Here is a 13,975-nt window from a genome sequence, read left to right on the forward strand (position 1 = left end):
TTAATGCCAAGTCAGCATTTCTTAGGTTCTTTGAAGATAAAAGACCTTATAAAGCACTAATTATCATTGCTAATTAGCATCACACCAAACTTGTCTCACTGACTGGTTTTTCAACTCTTAAAAGAGTTGTCAGCAATCTTCTGGAAAACTTGAAAAACTTTTTCTCACAGACAGAAAATGAAGGCTGGAAAACCTGGTGTTAAGCCAGTTAACAGCATTGGCCTTATCTAACTCTGATTAGATTAAATTCAGTGTCAGGTGAATGAGAAGCTGGTCTTTAATTTGGAGCCATTCTTCAAGCCAAGAAAGTAATCGTTAAACAAATGTAACGGAGGTAGACTCATAACTTGTACAGTTCTATGAAATCAAAGATTTTCTATTTCAAGATCTGTATTTAGCGTGTCTGCTCAATAGGTACTATTGATTCCATGGCTTCTCTGTCTGTGTCATTGTGGATATGTGCACCTGCTAAGGACATTTTTCAACTGAAAATATGCCTGTTGTCAGGCAACCCCAGCTGCATGGCTGTGGATGTGTCTTTTCTATTTATTTATTTTTAAAGGCAGACAGGGTAGGATGCAGCTTATCTTAATTTTAGACCTATGTGTGAACTAGGTGTCATAGACCTAATTATAGTCTTTCTGGAGTTTGATAATGCAGAAGACAGAATGTGGAGATATATTCAGATGCTGAAATGTGGGTGTCCACCCCAGGATGATATGAATAGCTTTCTAGAATCCATTGGGCCAATTAGCTCTCTACTGAATGTAATAGATGCCCTCAGATTTCTCCTGAGTAGCCTACCTACATTACAGACATAAGCTTTGGCAGGTCGAATTCCACCTGTGTGTTTTAGACATAGGTTAAGTGTCCCATTTAGCCTAATCAATTACAATTGGACTGAGGAAACCTTACACATGCGAGCAGAATCAGCCCCTTCTCAAAGTACAGCAAAAGGAGTTTAATGAGACAGAGTTGTTGGTACTGCCACTCCTTCCTGTTATGGAAGAGTGTGCCAATGCTATGCTACTTTTTCACATGCTAGTGTAGAAGTTAGAGCATTTGGGAAAGAAATAGGTGGTTGTGTTGAATACCATCCTTTCCCTGAGGGGTTTGAACTATCTTCAGGGAGTCATCTTAAACACTAGTCTATTCTGAGAGCAGATGCTTTCCATCTCTCTTCCCGAGGAGGTGCCAGCTATTGCAGCAAGAACTTCAAAGTTTATTACACCATAAAAAGGTAATTGAGTTTCTTCCTCAGAGAACCATATGACCATTAGATTGTTTTACAAGAAATGTCACTCTGTTTTGTGAGGAACCTGATCCCATCATTTATCACCAGGCAGGTAGTTTTGTCAATTTGCTATTCACTGATGTAATGCTTGAGAGTCTGCCACTTCCATTTACCTATTTCAAAAGACAAGAATTGCCACACTTGCATTTTGTGCAGTTTCTGCATCCAGCTTTCACTGCCTGTGAGATTGAGTCTGTCCTGGACAATCACAGAGAAGTTCTTAACTTCTGATCACAATCAAGCTTGGGCAAAATTATTTAGCTCTCTAAGACTATTGCATTTCTATGCATACATTTAAACTCAAAGCATCAGGCACCTTCAAGTTTTAAATAGTTATGCAGAAGCTGAGAAAAGATTTTGAGAATCTGTTTAGGATTTATATGTACAAGTATATGTAAGTGCTTTTTAGGCCTTTGCCCAAGATGTTATAGTAATTACTAAAAATAATTCATGGCATCTGTGTGCAGGCACAGTTTTAATTTAGAACAGTTTCTCATTCATAAACTTGCATGTGCACATTCAGGGTAAATACATTCTTCAAACCTTTATTGATTTCTGGGATGAACAGATCTGACAGTAACAGGAGGCAGACTTGCTAACTCCTGCAAGCATCCAAGATTTAATGTAGTTTCTATAATCCGTGTGAGTCTGAAAGGACCAGCCTTAGCCTATTTATTATCAGTGTCAACAGCTAAGATATAAATCGAAAATATAAAACATAAGATATAAATCAAAACATGCATTTCCTTAGACAAGTAAGTTTCCAAAAAAAAAAAGAAAATATTTTGGCACTGTTCCTGAGGGAGTAAACGGAAAAACAGGGCTACTGTAATGACATAGTTCACAAAATAGCTTACAATGGTAGGACTCTACAAATTTTGAAAAGAAATGCTATTACAGGAAAAGGCTGTAGGCAGTAAACAGCTTAGATGTTTGAAATTAGGGGTCCCAAATATGCAGTTTTGAGACATCTTTACCTATGATTAGTGTACAAGAAGGCTGGGTTAGTGACCTGAACTTCCTGTTCGGGAAAGAATTTGGAGCTTCAGAATGGGGCCAATGTATCTGAGGGTGTGGAGCATGCAGCTGGTAGTAACAGACATTCAGAAATTATGCGTTCAGAAACACATCCGAATCCTGCTCTTCTCTGAAACTTTGGTGGCCTGCCCAGACTGTGCAGAAATATCGTCTTCTTCTAGAGCTATACAGGCTTGAATTCCTTGTGAAAGGCAATGTATATATAGTACATTTTTTTTCTAAAAATCAAGTAAAAGTCATGTATTGTTTAAAAAGAAGGGTGCAGACACAATTATTTCACTCCATTATCTTTTAAAACCTGATTTGGGATGCTTTCCAAGGACATCTGAAAAAGAAAATTTGGTCAGATGGGTTTATTTCTATAGTTTAAATATTGTCTTTTCATTTGTGGTAAAACATTGGTTTCTGAAAATGACCACCAAAATGACAACTAAATGCTAATTTTGTTTGCACAGTTGTCACTCACTTTCTTTCCTACAAGATGCTGATAATGTGTATTTTTTATTATTTTTTTTTTTTTTGATTTCTGATAGTATTTTATTGTACATTTGAGCCTACACCTCATTCTAAGAGGCTAGTTAATGAAGTGAATACATACTATTTCATTTGAGTGCAAAAGACATTTCATTTACACTAACTCTTTAGGTCCAAGTGTTAATCCAGTGTTATTAAGACTAATTCCTAATATGCTGCAAAAAATATTTTCAAGAATTGAAATAGAAATATTGAAATAGAAAGTGCTGTACACTATGAATGGTTGCAGTGGTCAAAAATGATCTCTTAGTTTGTCTGGACATGATAGCAAGGATTGACCTCACAGCAAAAAAAAGCATCTTTGGAGTCATATGGAAGTGAACAGCTAAAGATTCAGTCAAAAAACATCAATCACATAACCTAGAGGCCAAACCAGTTGAGATAAGATAGCTGGAAATGAATTGTAGAGGGAAACTGAATAAGTCATTTACCTTGATTAAAGATAGGTGAGGTCTGAAATTGCACTGAATCTTATTACAAGGCCTTATGGTACATATAAATTCCTTTCATAAAGAGAAAATTATTATATTGGTTTATTGTACATTTAAATTTATATTTATTTTTTTCTACTTATGGAACAAATCTCTTTACCAAGATATACATAAAATATGTTATATTTAAAATGCACGTTTATATCATTAGCTATATATATATGTCTGCCACTAGATAGGAAAGTGAGTCATGTGGAGGCCAGTATTATCACATCTGAGAAAAAGTTATAGGCATATATGTCTTAAAGAATCATCATCAGATTTCACTATCTTAGTTGTTACTGCAGTCTCAAATTTCATGTTCACTGACTCACTGTTTCAAAGTAAGAACTCCTATTTCTGATGAGTGACCTCACTGCCAGGATGCTAAGGAGGCTGGTGGCAAAAAAAAACATTTCTTTCAAAGCTGCAGTACTTGGCATAAAATAAATCAAGATGTATTATGCTGCTGAGAAATAAATATAACAGGGATTTTGAATCTAGCAGACTGGCTGGGACCTTGGAAGACAGACTGGCATGCCAGTTACTGAATTACATATAGGTATTAACTAAGTACATGCTAGTCCTTGGTGTCTGCATATATCTTCTGAGATGGGAGGTGGTGCTGCTTAGTAGAAAGCTATTTTATTTTATTTTATTTTATTTTATTTTATTTTATTTTATTTTATTTTATTTTATTTTATTTTATTTTATTTCATTTTATTTCATTTTATTTCATTTTTATTTCATTTTATTTTCAGTCTGAAGATAGTGGCATGGTGAGCTGGCCTATTGTGAATTTAACTCAAGCAGTTTAAAGGTTACCATTGAGACATGATAGCAGCAGTGTGTTCTCCTAAGCTTTCTTAAAGTGTACTATGGTAACTAGTTGAGTAATCAATAATCTATAATTCAAGTTTATTTGCATTATCTATGAGCTAACAGCTAAAGGTTATATCTTTTTAACAATTTTTTTAACTATTTATTTTTCTGCAGGATTGCATTTGACAGTAACTGAACTTTCATTGCATCATTTCTACCAAAGAATTATTCAAAACAAAGACTTTTGTTTTGAATTCTCAGAACAGTTTTCCTAATCCATATATTGGAAAGTGATGTCTTTCTGCAGTTGTATGACCACCCTTGTATTGGGAAAATTAACATTTTTTTGCATTTGGAAAAATTGCCTTCTTTGACTTTCATTCAATGTGATTGATTCCTTCATTATAGCTAGTATGGCTGCCTTGGCAACACTGTGTACTAGTATCAATATGCATTCCAGAATAAAAGTACTAACAAGTTGTTTGTAAGTTCTTCATAAGTCACAAAGTGATAAATAATATGTATATATATTGTGTGTATATATATGTATAAGATATGTATATATATTGTATATATATGTATAATATATAGAAAGTACAGAAAATTGTAGATGCTACATGATAAGAAATTTCACCTTCATTATAAAATGTAATAGCGGTCAGTATTAAGTTCAGTGATCCTAAGTTCTGGTTTCTGAACATTATCAAATCAGAGCATTTTATAGATGAAATACCATTATTTCAGAGGGGTGAGAAAACAAACAAACAAACAAAAAAAAAAAGATCACCAACAAAAAACAGGCAGGAAACAAAATAATTCTTTCTCAAAATTCCTCGAACAGATAAAGACTGCTGGTTTAGGATTCCTAGATTTTATTTAAACCGTATGATGTAAAAATTAATAAACAAAAACAAAAACAAAAAACATCAGTTATAAATTGGTTATATATATATCAGTTATAAATAAAATATTGTTTACTTTTAATGTTAACTAAAACAGAATACTTTTAATAGAATATTTTGCTTATAATATGTTTTTACATCCCCTCCTATCCTTCTTTCTGCAGTTCTATTTACTTATACTTCTTCATTACCTTTCCTTCATTGCTTTGTGATTTTTTTTCTTTTCCATTTTGCTCTCCATCACTGTTTCCACCTTTTCTCATTTCTCCATTTGGAGTCTATTTCTGACCATGTATGTCTTCCTGCCAACCCCTCAAATCCAAAAGAGTTTATAAGAGTACATCTTAGTGTAATTTAAATATTTTTTAATGCAAGAATATTGCTTTTTCTATGTCCTGACTCCCTTGTTACTCAAGTCTGTTCCAGTCTACCAATGACCTTGGCACGTGCAAGATCAGTTCCTACAATTAGAAATACAAACAATAGCAGAGGCAAGCTAGGACACTGGGAAAGTACAAAATAAAATTTCCGACTGAGAATAGCAATGAATAAATGCAGTCACCAGCATAGGTAGGGAAAGGTGAAAAAAAAAAAAAGGCACACAAAAAAAAACAGGAGGTGAAAAATACCTTTTTCATTCTCAGATTGGTAGAAGGCTATATAGAAAAGTAAGATGTTTAGTGTAACAAGGAAAACTAGATGAATGTGTTTGCAAGTACTGGAGAACAACGATTTCAATACAGAAAGGGAATATTGTTTATCACTTTTAAAATAATTCTACTACATTTTTATAATTCCTAAGGAGATATTTACTTATAGACTTGAACACTTTGTTTTCAAACCACAGCTATAAAATTACTTTGAAAGTTTGTCAACCTAGACAAAACTTTGACCTGCCTGAGTGTGCATTCATTAAATTATGAGAAAACTTACATAACAGCAATGTCATGTAAAAAAAGAAAAAAAATAAGGAAACCTCTTCCTCTTCAACTCTTTATATTAGTCATACGTGTTTCTAATAACCGGTATTCTACAAGATGCTAGTTTTGATTGGTATACAACCTAAAATGGACTTTTTATTATTAGCACACTGTTGAGCTTTCACATGAAAATTAGTTTTTCATTTCTATTGCATCTGTTTTCATAAGCCTCATCTTATTCTATTTTCTCACATTCCAAGTAAGTCTTACCAAATTTTGTGCACATGTTGATAAACTCAAGTTAACAAATACTGATTTGATGTGTGCAATATAATAGATGTTACCACATATTTTTCACTTGCCAGTACTTGTTCTGAGTGGAACTAGGTCATGATGTTATCATCAGTAAGACTTAGATATCTGTGTTCTGCAAAGATTTGGTTTATTTTAAAACTAATACTTTTCTTTCCTCACAATTCATGGGAAGTTAACACACTACAGTATTTTTGTTATTTGATGGGTGTGGTAGTTCTACTCCGGTGGGTGGCTGAGCTCCACCCCAACTGCTCTCTCACTCCCCCTTCAGTCCTTGCTGAACTGATCTGGTGTGGGCTTCCCACAGGCCTCACCCCTTCAAAAACTGCTCCAGATATGGGTCCGTACCACAGGGTCCATCCCTCAGGAGCAAATTACTCCAACCTGGGTCCCCCACGGGCAGCAGCTCCTGCCAGGTCACCTGCTCCTGCTTGGGCTCCTCTCCACGGGCTACAGGTCCGGCCCGGAATCTGCTCCAGCAGGGGTCTTCCACAGGCGGCAGCCTCCGTTGGTGCAGGGCCACCTGCTCCACCGTGGTCTCCTCCACGGGCTGCAGCGTGGAACCCTGCTCCACCGTGGTACTCCATGGGCTGCAGGGGGACATCCTGCTTCACCATGGTCCTCACCACAGGCCGCAGGGGACTTCTGCTCCGGTGCCTGGAGCACCTCTCCCCCTGCTTCTTCACTGTCCTTGGTGCCTGCAAGGCTGTTCCTCACTGTTCCTCACTCCTCTTACTCTCCCAGCTGCTTTGTGGAGCAGTGAGTAGTGTTTTTTTTTTTTTTTTTTTTTTTTTTTTTCTCCCTGTCTTAAATATGCTCTCACAGAGGCACAAACAACATCGCTTGTTTGGCTTGGCTCTGGTCAGCAGTGGGGCCCTTAGAAGTTGCCAGGGGGCAGCTTCTAGATCCTTCTCACAGAAGCACCCCTATGGCCCCCTGCTACCAAAACCTTGCCATGTAAACCCACTACAATGGGTAACAGAAAAATAACCTTGTTGCACAGAACTTTAACAGAACTCTCAAAACAAAACCCTAAACTGGATAAAAATAGTTGTGACCAATTACAATGCCTGAAGATAAAATCTATTCTATTCTATTCTATTCTATTCTATTCTATTCTATTCTATTCTATTCTATTCTATTCTATTCTATTCTATTCTATTCTATTCTATTCATTTATTTTACTGCAGAGATCTAGAATTAAACTTTAAAATTCTAAACTACTGCATATGCAGCTATAAAACCCATTCACAGGAACATGGCCCATCAAACCATTGGTAGTTAAGATACACCTTTTTTTCTTTTCTTTCTTTCTTTTTTTTTTTTTTTTTTTTTTTTTTTTCTTGCTTTTCCCCTGCATTTGCATTATCAAGAAATTCTGATTGTTTGAATATAATCTTTTTTTTTTTTTTTTTTTTCACTTCTATTCTATGAATGAATCTCTCAGACATGCATTTGGAAAGGAAAAAGCCACAGACATACATCATGTAAAAATCTATCCATGACAGTCTTTGGATTCAATATCTATATATCTATGTCGGTAGCTTTTTGTAGGTTTGCTAATAATATTAACAAAACAGTACTCTAAAAATAGAGGATTTACAGAAATCACTGTGATGAACATCAGGTTAAAATCTGAATGAATATATGTCCCTCTAGTCATACTGAAGAAAAAATGTTCCCCAAAATCAAAGGCTATTTTTGATTAACTGGGAGAAAGATGTATGATTTGAAGTAAGAGTTCTTGAATAATTTGTGTACTACTTGTGGTCAGAATCATGACAGAACAGGGAAGTTACATCCCACTTGGGATGTCGGTACACTTGTGTACATCTTTACCAAGAAGACTCAGATGAAATTAAGAGAATAAAAGTAATTAAAGTGGGATAAAACTGTCAGGTAGGTAAAATTATTCAAATGAGGTAGGAAATAACACTTTCAAAAGGGAGAAAGTAGAAGATAATGTACAGGAACCACAGAATGATAATGGTGGGAAAGCAGATTAATTAATTTACTCAGCTCCTGGCCTTGATTTGAATGACCTGCAGTCAGGGTGGATGTATCTGCTTGCAGACCCTCTTAGGAAACAGAAAAGATGCATCCAGCATTGTGAGGAAGGATCAACAGGACTGACAGAAACATACAGTGTTGAAGAATATAGAGGGGAATAGAAGGGATAGGTGCTGACAAAGATAGGTGCACTGGGCTGACTTCTGGATTGGAGTTTTTTCTGGTTCTCTGTGCATTGCCCTGCAACCAATTAGGCACTTTCCTAGATCAAATAATGATCTGCTTCCCTGTGAGGGAGGGACTCACTGAATAAACAAACAAACAAACAAACAAAAAGAATAGCATGAACTTGTAGATACAAAATCACAAAAGTAGAAAATGAGAAACAGTTATTAGGAGGCCTAAGATATTCTGTAAGCTTTCTGGTAGGTAGAAGAACAAAGAATGATCTTTGAAGAAATGGAAAGGATACCCAATAGTGGAAGATGCTGAGAATTTCAGTTGTTAGAGGTCGTTGTGTTTGTTTTTTTTTTTTCTCTCTCAGTCTTCCCCAAAAAGCCTAATTGGTTAACACAATTAACATACATGGAATTAGAGGTAAAAATCACATAGTGTAGGAAAAGAAAAGGCAAGAGTTTTGTGAGATGTTTTCAAATTTGCTCAGCCAAGTAAAATTCACAGTAGGAGCCTCAGGAAACTGAATGCAACTATCTCAAAGCCATTAGCATTTATATCTGAGAACCCATGCAGAATGGATAAAGTTCCAAAAGACTGTAAAAGGGCAATAATAACACTAATCCTTGAAAACCAGGGGAAGGAAGAACCATGAAAAGACCAGAAAACTCTTTAGCTTAACTTGAAGTCCTGTAAAAATATTGGAGCATTGAAAACTCATTGCAAATAAGATGAAAAGTAACAGTCGTCATCAATTTGTCCAGTACAAATCATGTCAAACCAAATTATTTCTCTTTATGTCAGGGTAACAGGCAAGAAGAAAGAGCAGATATGACCTGAAAGGCTTAGGCACCATTTCACGTGGCAGTTTCACACAGAAGTTAGGGATCTACATGATACCTTTGCGAGGTGGCTGCACAGCTAGGTGCAAAAATAGAGCTCAGAAGAGAGGTTTTGATGGCTTGTCGTCAGACTGTAAGGATATGTTAGGAAGGGATCCAAAAAGACCTATCCCAGGCTGGACTGGGATATCTCTGTGCTAATGTCCTGTATCTACTGCAGAGGGGATGTTTACCACATTTGGAATCTATATAAATCTGGCAAAGGTTACAAAGCCTGAAGATGACAGGATATGAATTCAAAGTGACTTTGACTGATAGGAGAAGTGTCCTGAAATACTAATGTTTGAATTATATAATGACATGTGAAAGGTTTTATATATTGATAGAAAAAATCAATTGCAGAAGTGCAAAATGAAGAAGGTTGGCTTGGCCTTAATTTTTCTAAGAAGAAACTAGTTTTCTGATTACAAACCAAATAGGATTGAACTTTTTTGTTTATTTGGTTATTAATTATTAATGCAGTCATGTTACATGGATGGTATGTCTGATTGGAGAAAGGTACCTTCTTGTGCCTGGGCTTTTAATCAGACATACCTTTTCTGTTCTCCTCCATGCTCTTGTTTTCTCATTTAGCAAGGTATGGTCCATCTCTGCTTTTATCAGCTGCTGAGTGCCATGAGCTTCAGCCATCTTTTTTCCAAAACTATGAAAGAAAGTCTGTTAGTCCTGGATGGCCCTTCTTCAGCAGCCAAGAAAGACAGCATGTGATAGAAGTTCAGCTCCCTAATTATTTCCTGTTGATGGCTACCTTTACTTGAAACTCAGGACACATGTTACGTCATCAAAATGGAGGAATCATATATTTCTAAATATCTGAACTGGCTGAAATCCATACGAAGAGTTATTCAAGTCTAAACAAATTGATGAAATTCAGGAAGATTACCCAGAAGAAAAAAAAACTGTAGGGATTGAGATTTGTCACACTGTAGAGATGGTGTACATTCTTAAATTAGACTAGATGGAGTACTAGTAAAAACATTTTAGTGAAGTGTTGAAAGTATCAGTGTTAAATCCATAACAGATAAAGATGTAAGGCAAAACTCTTTAGTGAGAGGGAGTAAGAGACCCATGAAGTTACTCAGCTGTCATTAAAAGAACGAATGTGTTTTTGTAATACAGACACGCTTTCACAGAAGACTGAGTGCCTATAATCTCAGATGAACAGACTTAAAATTAAGCTAGATTTTTATCTACTTCTGAAATTAAATGTCTGGTCCTATGAATGCTCTCATGTATTTAAATATGAAGCCTCTGCTATCACAAGCATTTTTACTCCGTGACTTGATGTTCTAGTGAAATTTCTTCCTGGAAAAATTAGATTACTCCATTGTGAATCACTCAAGAGCCTGGGGAGTGCAAAATACTTAGTATGAGTATGATTAGTTCTGTGTAGAGCGACATAAATACGAAGATGTTCTGCACACATTATTTAAATTGTGTAAGGGCATGTATGAGGTATTCTTTTCTTAATTAGGGCAGAGATTATATTTACATAATTCATCTTGATTATAAATGTTCTTACAAGGTTCTGGAAAACTGTACAGAACCCTCTTCAGAAATATTTGCCCTGTCTTAGTATTGGGTTTTGTTTTATTTACTAGTAGTTCAATGGCTAGCCTTGCTGCACAGAAGTCCTTTCTCTGAACCTATCTATAACTATCTATAATCTCCTTTTCCTGATATAATGTAATAACATATTTAAAAAAAAAAAAAAAAAAAAAAAAAAAAAAAAAAAAAGATAGTAAAAACACAGAATTGACAAGGCAATTCCACTGCCTGAAAAAAATAGTAACTCATTTTTAAGTTGACAAGAATTTACATTGACAGTTGTCAATTACTCTGGTATTACTATTTAAAGAGAATCATATGAGTAAAAAAAGGGTCAAAGAATCTTACAACGTTTCCTAGAATTTACAAGTAAACTGTTGTTAGCTCTCTTGAAATTTACAGCAGGCATAAATGGGACTGAGCATTAAGAAAATTGCAAAGAAAAAATAATATGTCAAGTTGAATAAATGGAATGGTCAAATGCAAGGACCTGCACATGGGTCAGGGCAAACCCAAGCATAAATACAGGTTGGGCAAAGAATGGATTGAAATAATGCCTGAGGAGAAATACCTGGGGATGTTGGTTCAACACAAAGCTCAACAAGAGCTGGCAATGTGTACTTTCAGCCCAGAAAGCCAATCATACCCTTGCTGCATCAAAAGAAGCATGGCCAGCAGGGTGAGGGAAGTGATTCTTCCCCTCTACTCTACTCTTGTGAAACGCCACCTGGAGCTCTGAGTTCAGCTCTGGGGCCCCCAGCACTAGTAGGGGAAGTATTAGAACAAGGCCACAAAGATGATCAAGGGTCTGGAGCACCTCTCCTATGAAGACAGGCTGAGGGAGTTGGGGTGTTTCAGCCTAGAGAAGAGAAGGCTCCAGGGAGACCTTATAGTGGTCTTCTAGTACTAAAAGGGGGCCTACAGCAAAGCTGAGGAGGGACTCTCTCAAGGAGTATAGTGTGTAATGACAAGGTGTAATGGCTTTAAACTGAAAGAGGGTAGATATAGATTAAATGGAAGGAAGAAATTCTTGACTCAGAGGATGGTGAGGTACTGGAATAGGTTGCCCAGAGAAGCTGTGAATGCCCCATCCCTGGAGGTGCAACCTGGTGTTGAGCAAACTTGTTCTAGTGGGAGGTGTCACTGCCCATGGCAGGGGGGTTGGAACTAAGTGATCTTTAAGGTATATTCAAACCCAAACCATTCTATGATTCTATGAAATTATCAAGTCTATAATTTATTTATTTTTTAGTAATATTATTACTATTAATAATGTAACATGTATGCATTACATTTGTGAGGTATGAAATAAAATATATTAATAAGTTAAAGCTATTGCCTACAAAATCAGTTTGTGCCACACTACTGATATCCATTAAATTAAACAGTTAGATGAATAAATCTTTTCTCTCTATTTTTTAATGTTTGTCTGCTGTTTTTATCATCATGATTTGTTGTGCTAGACTATACTAAGTATACAGCAAAGTACAGAATATTTTTATCTCTGCGGCTTAGAACTACATGCTAGTTTGGGACACACAGTAGCTAGATTTCATAAGTCCAGTCTAGTCCTGGCGCCTCTCTCAATGCAGACAATTCTGTTCCTATTCCTTTGATTGAAAGAAGTGGTTGATTGTGTTATCCATATGAGCAGCAGGCTGACTAACAAAGATTAAAGGGCACATGATCGTGTTCTTGCCAATGACAACAGAAAGAATAATGGCATGCTGCCACCCTCTATCATTATAAGCCCTCCTTTGATTTTCCCCTCTACAGTTTCAAAAGATGAATTTTAGCTTTAGATAACACAAGGTAACTTTTTGTGGAATCATTCAGTAATACCAAATAACCATAGTTAATGTATTATAGAAGTTGCATGGTTTTCTTTCCTTTAAAGTTAATGATGTTTTCATATAGTTTTTAATCAGTTTAAATTAGACATTCTGGTGGAAAGAGCTTGAGTTACTCTAACTGGAAGGTAGTGCAAAGGAGGCATGATGGACTCTTTTAAACTGATTATGCAGATGGAATTTTTTAAGATCTAGTGAGGATTACAGCAGGCAAAGCATGTAAGATTGTATGCATAAAAATATCTTGACACTTTCAACAATACTGTCTCTATTATGGCTGGATTCCTTCAAATCCTCTCATGCAGTATCTGAAGAGTAATTTCTGTAAAGCTTTTGCAAGATGGGACAGAGCAGATTACGGAGTTCTTGGCATGAAATGATTTACACATTCCTGGTGTGATATGTGCATTGTGAAGCTTGTTAGGAGAAAGGTGCCATATTGATAACAGATATAACATCTCCTGATGATCCAAGTACCATGCTGTGAAATGAGTTGATATTTCTGTTTACTAAAAATAAAGATTCATGTGTTGAGTTAATTTTTCACTGCAAAACAAAAAACATTTTTTTTTATTTCCAATGGTTTTATTTTATTAAGATGTTCTTGATTGTTATTGATTAGGGCAACATTTATCTAAATTATTATTTAGTAATTAAAATTTAAGATCAATATATTCTTTTTTTCTCTTGCCTTTTTTTTTTTTTTTTTTTTTTTAATAAATCTGTCATAATTTGCTTATCTATATCAGTCAAGGCTAGCCAAGCTACTACCAGATTTTCAGACTTGAGATTCATGAAAGTCTATGATATTGGCAACTCAAATCATAAGATGGCATTTTAATTTCCTAATTAAGTGTCTCAGGCATTTATAAATCAGAAATAACAAGTAGTTGCTGCCCACAAATCAGTTTGCTCACACATGCTTTGCTGCACTTGTGATTAGACAAGGTCATACATACAAATATACATTCTAATAAGAAATACCTCATGAGAAGCATGAACACTGAACCACAAGATGCAAGCATGACAGAACAAAACATCAGCTGACAAGCACCTTTCAGGTGCTTGAAAAATATTTGACTGAACCAAACATTCTTTGCTAGATCTAATTTGCAAGAAATGTTGCAGGTATGTAAAATGTAAAGACTGCTACAATTTAGTAAGGCGTTCACAATGAGAAAGTTCTTCAATAGCTG

The sequence above is a fragment of the Aythya ferina genome (assembly GCF_964211825.1).
Source record: "Aythya ferina genome assembly, chromosome: 1".
In the NCBI taxonomy this organism is placed as follows: domain Eukaryota; kingdom Metazoa; phylum Chordata; class Aves; order Anseriformes; family Anatidae; genus Aythya; species Aythya ferina.